The sequence below is a fragment of the Euphorbia lathyris genome, chromosome 2 (assembly GCF_963576675.1).
Source record: "Euphorbia lathyris chromosome 2, ddEupLath1.1, whole genome shotgun sequence".
Lineage (NCBI taxonomy): Eukaryota > Viridiplantae > Streptophyta > Magnoliopsida > Malpighiales > Euphorbiaceae > Euphorbia > Euphorbia lathyris.
The window spans coordinates 43,839,954-43,855,730 of NC_088911.1; the positions used below are offsets into that span (position 1 = coordinate 43,839,954).

Genomic DNA, 15,777 nt, shown 5'->3' on the forward strand with positions numbered 1-15,777 from the left:
TCTTCAAGAGCATCTCTAATCCAATGATACCTCATATCAATATGCTTTGTTTGAGCATGGTAAGTAGAGTTTCTAGCAAGATGAATCGCGCTTTGACTATCACAAAGAATCACATACCGCTGTTGTTTAAAGCTAAGCTCTTGCACAAACCTTTTCAACCACAAAATCTCCTTACCTGCTTCTGTCGCTGCTATATACTCTGCCTCTGTTGTAGAAAGTGCAACACATTTCTACAATCTTGATTGCCATGACACAGCTCCCCCTACAAAAGTCATCAAATAACCAGAAGTACACCTCAGGTTATCCTTATCTCCTGCCATATCGGAATTCGTGTACCCAACAAGCACTAGCTTCCCATTTCCAAATGTAAGACCTAATTTGGAAGTACCCCATAGATATCTGAATATCCACTTAACTGCCTCCCAATGCTTCCTACCCGAATTTGACATATAACGGCTAACAACACCTACTGCATGAGCTATATCAGGCCGTGTACACACCATAGCATACATCAAACTTCCTACTGCTGAGGCATATGGAACTATATCCATCGTTTCCTTCTCTTTCTCCGTAGAAGGGCAATCTTTTCTAGTGAGCTTAAAGTTGGTAGTAAGAGGAGAACTTACCACTTTAGCTTTATCCATGTTGAATTTGCAAAGCACCTTTTTAATGTACTTCTCCTGTGACATATGTAATTTCTTGGCAGCTCTATCCCAGATAATCTTAATGCTAAGAATCTGTTTTGCTGGCCCCAAGTCTTTCATATCAAAAGACTTGCTCAACTCTTTCTTCAACTGGGAAATTCTTCCAGCATTCTTGCCAATAATTAACATGTCATCAATATAAAGCAACAAAATAACAGAGTCATCAGAGCCAAACTTCTGAACAAAAACACAGTGATATGAAGTAGTCTTTTGGTAGCCTTGCTGCCCCATAACTGACTGAAACTTCTTGTACCACTGCTTTGGTGCCTGCTTCAAACCATATAGACTTTTATGAAGTCTACACACATACCCCTCTTTTCCTTTCACCTGAAACCCTTCAGGCTGCTCCATGTAAATCTCCTTATCTAAGTCACCATGGAGAAATGCAGTATTGACATCCATCTGCTCAACCTCCAAATCAAGACTAGCTGCTAAACCGAGAATAACTCTGATAGATGCCATTTTCACAACTGGAGAAAATATCTCATCAAAGTCAATACCTTTCTTTTGACTGAATCCCTTGACCACCAATCTAGCTTTGTATCGTGGCTGTGAAAAGTTCTCTTCTTGCTTCTTTCTGAACACCCACCTGTTCTTCAAAGCTCTCTTGCCATTAGGCAACTTCACCAACTCAAAAGTATTATTCTCATACAAGGACATCATCTCATCTTGCATGGCATCAACCCACTCTTTCTTGTGCTCATCTTCCATAGCTTCTGCATAACTTTTGGGTTCTCCCCCATCAGTCAACAACACATACTCATCTGCAGGATACTTGGTGGAAGGATGACGATCTGTGATAGGCCGCCTAAGTGGAACAAATGGTGGAACATCTAGTACTGGTAACTCCCCATGGATAATCTCATCCATCTCTTCGTGTTGTGGAGCATCAACATCATCAATACCCTATTGGTCATCATTCTGAAAACCATCTCCCACATCAACATGTCGAGGAGGAACTGGATCCAAGTCAATAAGGCCATCTGTCTGCTGAGGAGCTGTCTCAACCCTATCAAGAAGATCATCAATATGCTAAGGAACTAACTCTGCCTTCTCAACATCTTTCAAAGTCTGATCTTCCACAAAGATAACATCTCGGCTTCTCACAATTTTCTTCTAAATTGGATCATACAACTTGTAACCCAACTCATCATGTCCATAGCCAATGAACATATGCTGCCTAGTCTTCACATCAAGCTTAGATCTCTCATCTTTAGGAATATGCACAAAAGCCTTGCATCCAAAGACACGTAAATGATCATAAGAAACATCTTTACCGCTCCATACCCTGTCAAGAACATCAAATTGCAAAGGAACACTATGTGTAAGATTTAGTACATGTACCACATTACTCAAAGCTTCACCCCAAAATGATCTAGGCAACCTTGCATGAGACAAAATGCATTTGACTCTTTCAACTAGAGTCCTGTTGGTCTGTTCTGCTAAGCCATTCAACTGTGGAGTCTTTAGAGGAGTCTTTTGGTGCTGAATACCCTGCTCTCTGCAATAAGCATCAAAGGGGCATATATACTCACCTCCATTATCTGAACGGATACACTTGAGCTTCTTCCCAGTCTGTCTCTCAACTAATGCTTGAAACTACTTGAAAGCATCTAACACTTGATCTTTTGTCTTCAAGGTGTACACCCACATCTTCCTTGAATAATCATCGACAAATGTAACAAAATAGAGAGAACCACCAATTGTCCTAGTTGACATAGGACCACACACATCAGAATGAACCAGATCAAGTATCTTCTCCTTCCTGTGAGGAGGATGACTCTTAAATGAAACTATGGTCTATTTACCAGCCAAACAGTCAGAACATTTCTTCAATTGTATATTCTCCAACCCAGATAGCTTCTTCTTCTTTGACAAAATAGACATGCCCTTTTCACTCATATGGACAAGTCTTTTATGCCACAAGTCAACCACATCATAATTCTCTACTGCATTAACAATGCTTTTGGAGATCTTTGGATGTGCCATGTACAACTTAGAGTGCTTACTTCCTCTTACCACAACTAAAGAACCTCGAGTGAGCTTCCATTGACCATTACCAAAGCTGTTGTGGTAACCATCATCATCAAGCAAACCTGTAGAAATCAAATTCATTCTCATATCTAGAACATGTTTCCCATTATGTAAAACCACCTCCGTTCTAGTGTCAAACTTCAAACAGACTTCTCCAATACCAACAACCTTTGATTTTCCATTATTACCCATATGAACATCACCATGATCACCTGGTGTGTAGGATGAGTAAAAATCTCTACGTGATGTAACATGGCATGCATCATCACTATCAACAACCCAACTCGAATCATCATAGGCAACATTAATAACATCACAATCACCACAAATCAAGAAATTATCAGTAGTAGCATTTACCTCAGCTTTCTCATTACCACTGTCATCTTTCTTCTGATTGTTTTCAGCACCCTTTTTGTTGTCTTTCTTCAGCTGTCTGCAGTACCTTGTGCTATGCCCCTTTTTGCCATAATGGTACCACTCAACATTGGCAAACTTACCCCTGGAACTGCTGTGATGTTTCCCTCTGTTACTCGAACCTCTACTCTAACTTCTCCCCTGCCTCTCTGTGACTAAGACATCTGACTGTGAAGAGGAGCCTTGCGACTTTCTTCTAATCTCTTCATTCAACATGTTTCCCTTAGCCAATTCCATGGAAATAATCCCATCTGGTGCAGAGTTAGACAATGATGTTCTAAACGTCTCCCAAGAGTCCGGTAATGTACCAAGGAGCCATAAAGCTTGTACCTCCTCTTCAAACTTGATCCCCATTCCAAAAAGTTGATTTATGATTCCCTGAAAGGCATTCAAGTGATCTGACAAAGGAGCCCTATCTCGGTACTTCAAATTCATCATCTGCTTTATCAAGAACAACTTGTTATTCCCTGTCTTTTGAGCATACAACTGCTCAAGTTTGTTCCACAACTCCTGTGCATTTGCTTCTCCACTAATATGATTCAAAACATTATCATCCACCCATTGTCTGATATAACCACAGACCTGACGATGCAAAATAATCCACTCAGACTCTGACTTACCCTCAGGTCTATCTTTACTGAACACTGGCAGTAGGGGTGTCAAAATGGGTTAATGGGCCATAAACGGGTCGTGTCAACCTACTCAGGTGACCCGTTTATTGAAACCCAGACACGACCCGTTTAACTTAACGGGTTGACACGACACGACTCGGTTAAAACACGGGTTGACACTGGTCAACCTGGATAACCCGTTTAACTAAATTAATAAATAAACAAGTCAATTTTTGACCCAACCCATTTATACTTAACGAGTCAGAACATCCTAAACGAGTTATCTGACCCATTAACACTTTAAACTTTCAATAAAATTTCAGCAAATCCATTAAACAACATTCAGTTCAAGTTCAACATAACATAAAAAAACATCCAAATAGTTCAACATAAACAACAAACCATAAGAAAAAAATACGCAAAATCCACAAAACATGAAACAACAGTATAAACAAATAAAATCATAACATTCGATTGACAGCAACAGAATTGGCATCTTGCTGATTAGGCTTTGATTCATGGGATTCCAAGTGTAATTCCATCAACTCTTTTTCAAGTTCATCAACCTCCTTATAGTTTTCATCCACACCTAAAAAAATTTAAAACAAATAATCAATATATAGTTCAAGTATTTAAACCAAAAAATAACCAAATTTTGTGAAAAGAGTTTACCATCAATTTCACAAGAAATCCAATCTTTAGTACATAGCAATGCTTCCACGACATCAGATTTTAACGCACTCCTATATTGGTCAAGAACTCTTCCATTGTTGCTAAATGCACTCTCTGAAGCTACTGTTGTAATTGGAATAGCTAATACATCTTGGGCCATGGCTGCAATTTGAGGGCATCTAAATACTGAGACTTTTGAGGTGTAAATTCTATAGTATCTAAAGAATCAAATTACTACAAAATATTATAAATATATTAAAAATCCCATCAAAAGTGTGTTTATCAATGTTTTTTGTCAAATGAAATAAAAGAAGAAAAATAAATAATAGTTTAGATTAATATACCTTGCCCCAATCTAAAGCAACTGATGAAGAAGAAGTTTGTTGTTGATCCATCATTGAATTGTGATTGCTTGCATTATTGTCACCGCTTGACCCACAAAGATTTTGCTTATTTAAAGAATTTTCATACTCAGAAAACAAGCCATACAAGTCAATCCTAACTTGTTTTGCTTCGGTCAACCCATCATCACCATAAAGCTTCCTATAATAATACTCAACAAAACCTAGCTTGTACCTAGGATCCAAAATCACAGCAATGGCCAAAATTCTACTATATGCACTCCAATACTTTTTAAACTTCGCCATCATTTTTGTTGCCATGGAACTCATATACAAATCATCACTATTCATGTTTTCTTTCAGTCAAATGAGCAGTAAACACCAATGGGAAGTACAAATTTGCAGTCACATATTTGGAACCCGAGAAAAGACAAGTAATATAGTTAAAAACTCTAAGAAATTTGCACATCTTTTCTACCTTAACCCATTCATCTTCTGATGGACAATGCTTGAAATTAGAATCACTCAGTCTAAGATGAACAAAAGCATTCTGATAATATAAAGCACTATCGAGCATCATAAAAGTCGAATTCCATCTAGTAGGAACATCTTGCCTAAGACCTTTTTTCGAATCTAGAGTGCAAAGACTGACACACTCTAAGAACTTGACTTTTCTAGCTTGAGATCCCTTAACATACTTTATACTTTCCCTAATCTTTCCAACCGAATCATCAATTTCTTTCAGACCATCTTGCACTATCAAATTTAAAATGTGAGCTGAACATCTCATGTGAAAAAACTCTCCATGATTCAAAAGGCTACCCTTGCTATTCAACAAATTTCTCAACAATTCCACACATGTATCATTAGCACTTGCATTATCCAAAGTGAGTGAAAAAACCCTACCATCAATTTTCCAACCACACAAGAAATTATGAATTTTTTCACACAAAGCTATACCCGTATGTGGAGGAGGCAAATAGCAAAAGTTCAAAATCCTCTTTTGAATAGTCCAATCTCTATCAATAAAATGTCTAGTCAAACAAATATACCCATCAGTTGTAATTGAAGTCCAACAATCAAAAGTAAGGCATATCCTACTAGTGGTCGACTCCAACAAAGACATGACCTTATTTTTTTCTCTACTATATATCTTCATGCAATCAGCCTTACAGGTATTCCTTGAAACTAAATTCAAATCAGGTTTAAAATACCTAAGCAAATCCTTAATCCCATTTCATGTAACAAAATGAAAAGGCAAATCATGTTTGATAACAGCAATAGCAACCAACTCTCTAAAATCATTAATATCAAACTTTGTTTGCACAATTGTTCCATCAGTAAAAGCTATCATGGTTTGACCTATATCTCTAGTATCTTTTCTAGGACACTTCTTTATATGTCGTGACAAGTTACCTGTCCCAAAAGCGCTATCAACCTTGTATGATTTCCCATAAGCTTTGCATTTTGCAATTTTTGTCTTGTCCTTCAACATGATACGTTCAAAGTAATGCCATACCATAGAATAACACTTTCTAGACCTACTCCTCTTTCCCTTGCTCTTAGCACTTGCATTTTATAGTCTCTCCTTCTCCTTCATCATCTACCTCCATAACATTGACATCATCATCATCACTGTCAATAGTTTCAATATTTGCTTCACTCCCAATTTTAATCGAACATACTTTTGTGTTACTAGTCATCTGCACAACAATTAAAATAAATATCTAATAAGCTAATCTACATCAGAAAGTTTAGTTTAAGACCAAAAAATCATGAATCTGTATCACAACAACTTGTATTAAAAGAAAAACTCAAAAAACACATGAATCACAAACAACAAAAAACAGCAAATAATCTGTATAAAAAACAGCTAACAATCTGTAAAAATAAAGCACATGAATCTATAATCTGTATCAGAAAAAAAAACAAGTTTGGATTACTTAAATCTAAACCCTGAAACCTCAAAATTTTTTTAACTTATCCCTGCAATTAATTTCTAACAATACACAAACATAATAAAAAATCAATTTAGAGAAACAACAGTAAAACAATAATACTAAAAACAATTTAGTAAATACATTGTAGGAGGAAACAATGGCAAAATAAAAGAAACAACAACCTTCTTTCTATTTTTGTTCTGGTTCGTTCAAATAAAAGTTCCAATATAAAAAAAATCAAGAGATCAGAAACAGGAGATCAGAAATAGAAGAACAGGAGATTACCTTCTTCACCGAACGGAAGAAGAAGAGATCAGAAACAGTAGCAGCGACGGCGACAACAAGGCAGCGGCGGCGGAACGATAGGGGCGGCGGAACAGTAGGCGGCGGAAAGAAGTTAGAGCTTTGAAAAAAATTTGAAGGAGAAGAAAGGGATGGGAGAAGAGAGAAATCGTAAATGCCAATGGTGGTGTGATGTGTGAGTGGGTTTTCAATTGTTTGTTGTGGTGGCTGCTGAAGTTTAGGGAATACAAAAACCTAAAAATTTGTTAGCTATATATATAACCCTCTAAATTACTGTTATACCCTCTCTAAAATTTGATATTTCCAATTGCTAAACGGGCTATACAGATTATATGGGTCGGGTTTAGCAGGTTAATGAAACAGGTTGACCCGACATGGTAACTCGTCTAAAACTATACAGGTTGTATCGAGTTCGTGAGTCAACCCGCGACCCGATCCGTTTATTAATCGAGTTTTGCGAGTCGACCCGTTTAAAACTTTGACCCATTTAGCCTCAACCCTAACCCATTTAATTTGCGGGTTACGCGAATCGTGTTATCGTGTCATGACCCATTTTGACACCCCTAACTGGCAGATAATAATCCTTCACATAAAGAAGGTCCTCCATTTTCCCTTTCCGGACATGGTAATTTGAACCATTTAAATTCACCATTCTACTTGTATTAGCCTCCATCATTCAAACAAATCCAACAACAACAACAATAGCCAAGCTCTGATACCATTCTGATGGGAAAAAACGGACTAACAACGGTAATAACAATAATGCGGAATTAACCTTCGTTATTAATCTTTTCCCGACTTGAATGAATCTATGAGGAAACTAATTAGTAGAGCAACAACCAAACACAACGAAGCAACAACATTAGTAAAATGGCAGCCACACAAACACAATGAACAAGCACGATTTTTACGTGGAAAACCCCCTCAATGCAAGGAGTAAAAACCATGGGGACCGTAGTCCACTTAAACCTTCCACTATATCAAATAATAATGGGAAATACACAAGTTCATCCCTAGATAACACTAGAGGCATACACAATCAACATACAATCTTGGAATTTTCCCTCAAGAAGTATGGAATCAATCACAACACAAAAGAAAGGAAGAACCTCAAAGAAGTCACAAATCTATCTACAATCTGCCCCTGGTACGAACTGGTCTTCCAAGCCTCCGAACGACGATCGCTCTGGTGAAAACAAGAGAACAGGTGTTAAGAATCTCCTATCCAAAATTCACGACGATCCAACGGTTCAATCTCCGGCTATCGGCAATTTCATGTGGCTAGGTGGAATGGAAGAAGAATGGATTTTCACTTTCTCCTTTCTTTGTGGTGGCCGAAAATTAGAGTTGCAAAACTCTCTTTTTTTTGAGGGAAACTAAACTTTATTAATCAATTCGGGCCATATCCTGCAGTAGAATATTGCCAATGAATACATGAGCTATACTATGAATGAAAGAATTAGCATAGGAACGGGCATTACGTGCTAATGCATGCGCTGCCCCATTCGCTAACCTTGAAACATAAACCACCGAGCAATTCAGACAGTTTTGAATAAATAATCTAGCATAATCAACCTCTGATCCATACTCAGTGATGTCTCTTTTTCCTTTCCGAATGTTATCCACGACCTCTTTAACATCAGTTTCAAATTCCACATGAGTATGCCCAAGTTCTAAGACCCAGTCAATGCTCATTCTGAGTGCTAGAATTTCCTCCATCTTAACAGACACCCTTCCATACCTAATCATACTTCTCCCTCCTTTATACTCCCCGGACTCATCCCTTAAAATCGCCCCTGCTCCAAATTTCCCTTCCTCAAAAAATTGAGCAGCATCAATGTTGCATTTCAAATAACCCTCTCTTGGCCTAACCCATTTAATTCTTTGAATATTTCCCTCAAGCCCAAACTTATTCCTTAATCCCAAAGACCCATCCCATATCTCCCTCCCTCTACTCAAAAGCTGCTCTTCCCTTCCCCTGCTTTCTGTTAAGCTCAAAATATACCTAAAATATCATTAGTATTTACATCAGTTTTGCTTCGAATTCATACTGTTTATATTTATTTAGAGTACTTTTACATTCGAATATATTTCTTTCATGCAAGGTACCTAAATATTTGGTAAAATCCAAATAGGAATGAAGAGAGGTTAAAAACAGAAGAAACCCCTACAAAATGAGCTAAAGACGACGAAGATCAAACATGCCAAAACGAGGACGAGGACAAAGGTCGAGGAAACGGAAAACAGTCCATGTCGCGACCGAGAATCCTCCATTCTCGGTCGCGACACGCGTCACCAGCTTATTTCCTTAACGATTTCGAAGACCAAATATCTGCTCCCCCATTCTCGGCAAGTTCAGAAATTCCTGGAGAGCCATTCGCACACATTCGTTTTCGACGAAACGCGTTCGTTCGGGTGGATAAAAACATCCCTTCGTAGAGGATACGACCCTTCACAACGGACACGACACTTCAATCATGACTCTTCAACATCTATAAATAAAGAGTTGATGGAGAGTTGGAGATATAGAAAAAAGAGAAGATTAGTATAGAATTAATGTAGGAATTCTGAGTCAAGCGATTCGGAGTTTAGAGTTCATTTCTGTAAAAGCAATATGATGTACACACATTGTTTATTCAATAATTACAAACACAGTAGCGTTTAGATTTGTTCATATTAGTTTACATTTTGGTAGTAGCCGATCGTATCTCTATTACGAAGTTACAGCGAGAAGATTGAGTAGAGGATCCGCCCTGAGTCTGACAAACTCTAACGAAACCCAAGGAAAGGATTGACAACCCGTTCACTTGCAAGTCGTCAAATGTTTTCATGCTTCTTGTTCTCTGTAAACTTGTATCAAATTCATATTTCATCTAATAAAGTTCATTTTATTCGATAGATTTTTATGTAGCACTTTGGTAAATGATCCGAAGTGAGTTCTGGTGTTTTCATTAAAACGTAGTTAAATTCAAAATCTTTACAAGGAAACTTTGTTGAACACTTAGGCAAATTGATATCATTAGTAGAGTATCAATTTGGTTAAGGTAGCGATCTAACCCGACCGTAGGAGGATTGACTGCAGTTCAAAGCCCTAAAATTAGAGGAATAGACGTTTATTTCATTGTTATAATTTATGCAAAGTTTAAACTTGTTTTCTTTGCTTAATGCAAACGAATACATTTGTTTACTTTTCTAAAGAACTAAACGTTTCTGTTTTGTAAATTTATCCCTAAATCAGAATTATTTTCTAAACATTCGTTATACTCTAATCTAATTCTTACTCTAGCGATTTCAAAACCAAATCCAATTAAACGATTTTACATATTATAAACCTTTAAAGTAAATCTAACTGATTCAAAATAAGTTTTCGTTAAAAAGCGTTCTCTGTGGGATCGATATCTTTTATTACTACAAGCGTATACCGTACACTTGCGGAAATCGCTCAACAAGTTTTTAGCGCCGTTGTCGGGGAACGCCAAATTTTTTGACAAAAATTTAGATTTTTCATGTTTTATTTCGAATCTAGGTTTATTTATACTTATTCAAAATTTTATATTTTACTTATTTCAAATTACTAACATATTTTTTTTCAAATTCTGTTTTGAAGGTAGTTTCGGTTCGTGTGAAATTTCAAGTTAGAAAAACAAGAAAGACAAGAAAAACAAAAACAAGAAAGACAAGAAAAACAAAAACAAGACTCCAATAAAAACTAGAGTTACTGAGCCAGAAATTATGGCTACACTTATGGATTATGCTAGGCCAAGAGTGGCAGGTGTAACAAACAACATAGTTAGACCCCAAATAAATGCAAACCAATTTGAAATTAAGCTAGCATTGCTTAATATGTTGCAAAATAATGTAACATTTTACGGGTTACCTAACGAAAATCCTAACACCCATTTGACAAATTTCTTAGAAATTTGTGACACTTTTAAAATACCAAATGTGACTGCGGAAGCAATCAACCTTCGCCTTTTTCCTTTTACTTTGAAGGATTGAGCCAAAGAATGGTTAACTTCTATGCCAGCCGCAATATTTGAAACTTGGAAGCAATTAGCCCAAGCGTTTTTATCAAAATATTTTCCTTTAGCAAAAACCGCAAGAGTCATAAAAGAGTTAACATCTTTTTCTCAAAATGATAATGAAACTCTTTATGAGGCTTGGGAACGTTTTAAAGAACTTCAACGTTTATGCCCACACCACCAACTGCCCGCTGAACTTTTAATGCAAACATTTTATAATGGATTGAATCATACAACTAGAGGTTCATTAGATGCTATGTCTGGAGGGTTATTCATGAAGAAAACGTTGGCCCAAGCAAGAGAACTTTTGGAGGAAATGGCAATCAACAGTAGTATGTGGCCCGCGGAACGTGGACACGTACCAGTGGCGAAACCATCATCCTCAACTACATCATCAATTAAAGGTATAGTGAATCTTGATCCAGTTGCGATGTTGCAAGACCAATTTTTTGCCTTATCGCACAAAATTGATAGGTTTATGGCACCGTGTGATCCTAATGGTAAGCTATTCCAAACGGATGTGGATTATGAAGGTATGAGCGAAATTGAACAGGTAAATTTTGTCCAAGGGCAAAACCAAACTAATAACCCTTATTCCAATACATATAATCCTGGATTTAGAAATCATCCTAACTTTAACTGGAGAGATAATAATAATAATGCCAATGCTAATCAAAATCGTACCACTAATTATCAAAATCAATCAAGAGATACGATTAGCACTTTATCTTCTAAGATCGGCAAATTTATTGATGCTATGAGCGGAAAAATAAGTAATCACGACGATGGTTTTAAACGGATCGAGAATAAATTCGACCAGCTTATTAAAAACCAATCATCTAGCATCCATAATTTGGAGGTTCAAATTGGACAACTCGCTAAATCAATTCCATCCCGCAAAGAGAGAATTCTTCCCAGCCATACGGAAGAAAATCCGAAAGAGCATGTAAAGGCTATCACTCTTTGTTCAGGGAAAAATTACTTAGGTCCGGAAATGCCCGAAAATTCAACCTTACCAAGAACTGATTTACCAAAATCCAAAGAAGATACATTAAACCAAAAAGATACACCAATTGACTCAAGTACAAAAACTTTTGTACCCAAACCACCTTTTCCACACAAAGTCCGCAATAAGGACTATGACAAACAACTTTTAACATTTTTAGACAAACTTAAAAATCTGCATATTAATTTGACGTTTATGGATACGATTACGCAAATTCCCAATTATGGTAAATTCCTAAAAGATTTAATTTCAAAGAAAATCAGTTGGGAAGGAATTGCATCCATTTCGCTAACTGAAGATTGTAGTTCAATTGTGTCAAGTAATTTGCCCACTAAACTCAAAGATCCCGGATGTTTTACCATTCCGTGAAAGTTGGGAGATATTGAATTCCCAAGTTGTCTTTGTGATTTAGGAGCAAGCATAAACTTGATGCCATTATCAATTTTTAATAAGTTAGGCTTAGAAGAAGATATCAAACGTACCAATATGGTTTTGCAATTAGCAGACCAAACCACTAAAAGACCATATGATATTATCGAGGATGTTTTAGTTAAAGTTGACAAATTTATTTTTCCTACCGATTTAGTTAATTGTCCGCTAATCTTTGGTAGACCGTTCATGAACACGGGACGTGCTCTAGTTGATGTGTCGGAAGGGAAAGTAGTTTTAAGAATAGGAGATGATAAGATCGAGTTTGATATGAACCAAGCGATGAAATATCCTATGGAGGATTTCGCTTGTATGAAACTTGATTTAGTTGAAGAATGTGTAAATGACATTATTCAAAAAGAAGAAATAATAGAACCTATAATGAGTGAAGAATTAGAAGATAAGGACCCAGAGCCTTTGATTCGAGAAGATGGACCAGTTCCGCCTTCAATTATAATTCCACCTAAATTAGAACTTAAAGAATTACCAAACCATTTGAGGTACGCTTTCTTAGGCGAAGGCGATTCTCTACCTATAATTATCTCTAACAAACTAACACAGGTTCAAGAAGAAAAATTAAAAGAAGTTGTTAGAAATAGAATAGGAAGTATGGGATGGCAAATTTCAGACTTAAAAGGAATTAATCCTAGTATTGTAATGCACAGAATTCACTTAGAAGAAGATAAGCCACCTAAAGTAGATAGGCAGAGACGCTTAAATCCGAATATGAAAGAAGTAGTAAAAAACGAGATTACTAAACTTCTAGACAATGGAATCATTTATCCGATTTCGGATAGTGAATGGGTTATTCCAATCCACTGTGTACCTAAAAAAGGAGGCATAACTGTTGTAAGGAATGACGAAGGTGAATTAATACCTACACGAACCACCACTGGTTGGAGAGTTTGTATAGATTACAGGAACCTTAATAAAGCAACTAGGAAAGACCATTTTCCTCTACCTTTCATTGATCAAATGATCGAACGAATAGCTGGTCATGCTTTCTATTGTTTTCTAGATAGCTACTCTGGGTTCTTTCAAATATATATTTACCCGGATGACCAAGACAAAACAACCTTCACATGTCCTTATGGAACATTTGCATATAGGAGAATGCCCTTTGGTCTATGTAACGCACCAGCAACATTTCAACGTTATATGACTGCGATCTTTAATGATTTTATTGAAGATATCATGGAAGTTTTTATGGATGATTTTTCCGTTTATGGAGATTCTTTCGATTCATGCTTACAGAACTTGGATAAAGTTTTGTCTAGGTGTGAAGAAACAAATTTAGTATTAAACTGGGAAAAATGTCATTTCATGGTTGATGAGGGAATTGTTTTAGGACATAAAATATCTGAAAAGGGATTAGAAATGGATAGAGCAAAAACTTCAGTAATAGAAAAATTACCCCCTCCAACTACTGTTAAGGGAGTAAGGTCATTTTTAGGACATGCATGTTTTTACAGGAGATTCATTAAAAACTTCTCTGTAATTTCCAAACCACTTACTAATTTACTCATGAAAGATTCGACCTTTGATTTTAATGAAGATTGCATTAAAGCTTTCAAAACATTGAAAACAGCTTTAGTCAGTGCACCTATTATTGCTAAACCCAATTGGGATTTACCTTTTGAAATTATGTGTGATGCAAGCGACTTAGCCATCGGATGTGTTTTAGGTCAAAGAAAGGATAAGAAACTTCATGTCATTTACTATGCAAGTCACACACTGTCCGGTGCATAATTAAACTACACCACAACCGAGAAGGAGATGTTAGCTGTAGTTTTTGCATGTGATAAGTTTAGGTCATACTTGTTAGGTTCGAAAGTTATTATTTATACCGATCACGCAGCTTTAAGATATTTATTTGCTAAGAAAGATGCAAAACCACGTCTAATTAGATGGGTTTTATTGTTACAAGAATTTGATATAGAAATTAAAGACAAAAAGGGAGTAGAAAACCTTGTCGCCGATCATCTATCAAGACTCGAAGATGAAAACGGTCCTATAGGTGAGACTATCGGTATACGAGATGATTTCCTGATGAATATCTCTATCAAATAAAAAGTGTCATGTCGCCATGGTATGCGGATATTGCAAATTATCTTGCAGCCAACATTGTTCCGGAAGGATTAACTTTCCAACAAAAGAAGAAATTCTTCTTTGACATTAAACAGTATTTTTGGGAAGATCCTTTTTTGTTCAGAACTTGTGGTGACGGGATAATTAGGAGATGTGTTAGTGAAAATGAATATGAGTCTATAATGTCGGAATGCCATTCTAGCTCTTATGGGGGACATAACGGCGTTAGTAAGACAGTAGCCAGGATATTTGAATGTGGATTCTTTTGGCCTACATTGTTTAAAGACGTCCGTTCATTTATTATTCGTTGTGACAAGTGCCAAAGAACAGGAAATTTAGGCAGAAAAGATGAGATGCCCCTCATAAATATGTTAGAAGTTGAAGTCTTCGACATGTGGGGAATAGATTTCATGGGACCTTTTCCCCTTTCTTTTGGTAAATCTTACATATTAGTCGCCGTAGATTATGTTTCGAAGTGGGTTGAAGCAATTGCAACCCCGACGAACGATTCTAAAGTTGTTGTTGGTTTTCTTGAAGATATATTTTGTAGATTTGGTTGTCCTAGAGTCATTGTAAGTGATGGCGGTACCCATTTTATAAACTGAAGTTTTGATACACTTACGAAAAAATATGGAGTACGCCACCGCGTGTCAACGCCATACCATCCTCAATCGAATGGTCAGGCAGAGATATCAAATAGAGAACTCAAATAGATTCTAGAGAAAACAGTTTCGTCTTCAAGAAAAGATTGGTCTTGTAAACTCAACAATGCGTTATGGGCATACCGTACTGCATTTAAAACACCAATAGGAATTACTCCATACCGATTAGTGTATGGGAAGGCATGTCATTTGCCAGTCGAATTAGAACACAAAGCTTATTGGGCTATTAGGGAACTTAACTTTAATTTGCAACAAGCAGGTAAGAAACGTTTGCTCAACTTAAATGAGTTAGACGAGTTACGTCATCTATCTTACGAAAATGCGAAAATATATAAAGAAAGAGTGAAAAAATGGCACGACGCCAAGATTAAAGTCAAAAGCTTTAACATTGGGGACAAGGTGCTGTTATTTAATTCACGGCTCCGTTTATTTCCAAGTAAACTTAAGTCCAGATGGACAGGACCATATCTAGTCATTAAAGTATTTGATTATGGCTCTTTGGAACTTGAAGGACCTGACGGAGTTCGTTTCAAAGTTAACGGTAATAGATG

The 15,777-nt window shown here is 36.7% G+C and overlaps 1 non-coding gene across 1 annotated transcript; it reads right to left on the reverse strand.

Annotated features, from left to right (window-relative positions):
* Positions 1-11,120: 11,120 nt before the first annotated feature.
* Positions 11,121-11,227, reverse strand: LOC136221085 (small nucleolar RNA R71). Its single transcript, XR_010684876.1, has one exon. It is a non-coding gene; the product is annotated as a small nucleolar RNA R71 (small nucleolar RNA).
* Positions 11,228-15,777: the final 4,550 nt, after the last annotated feature.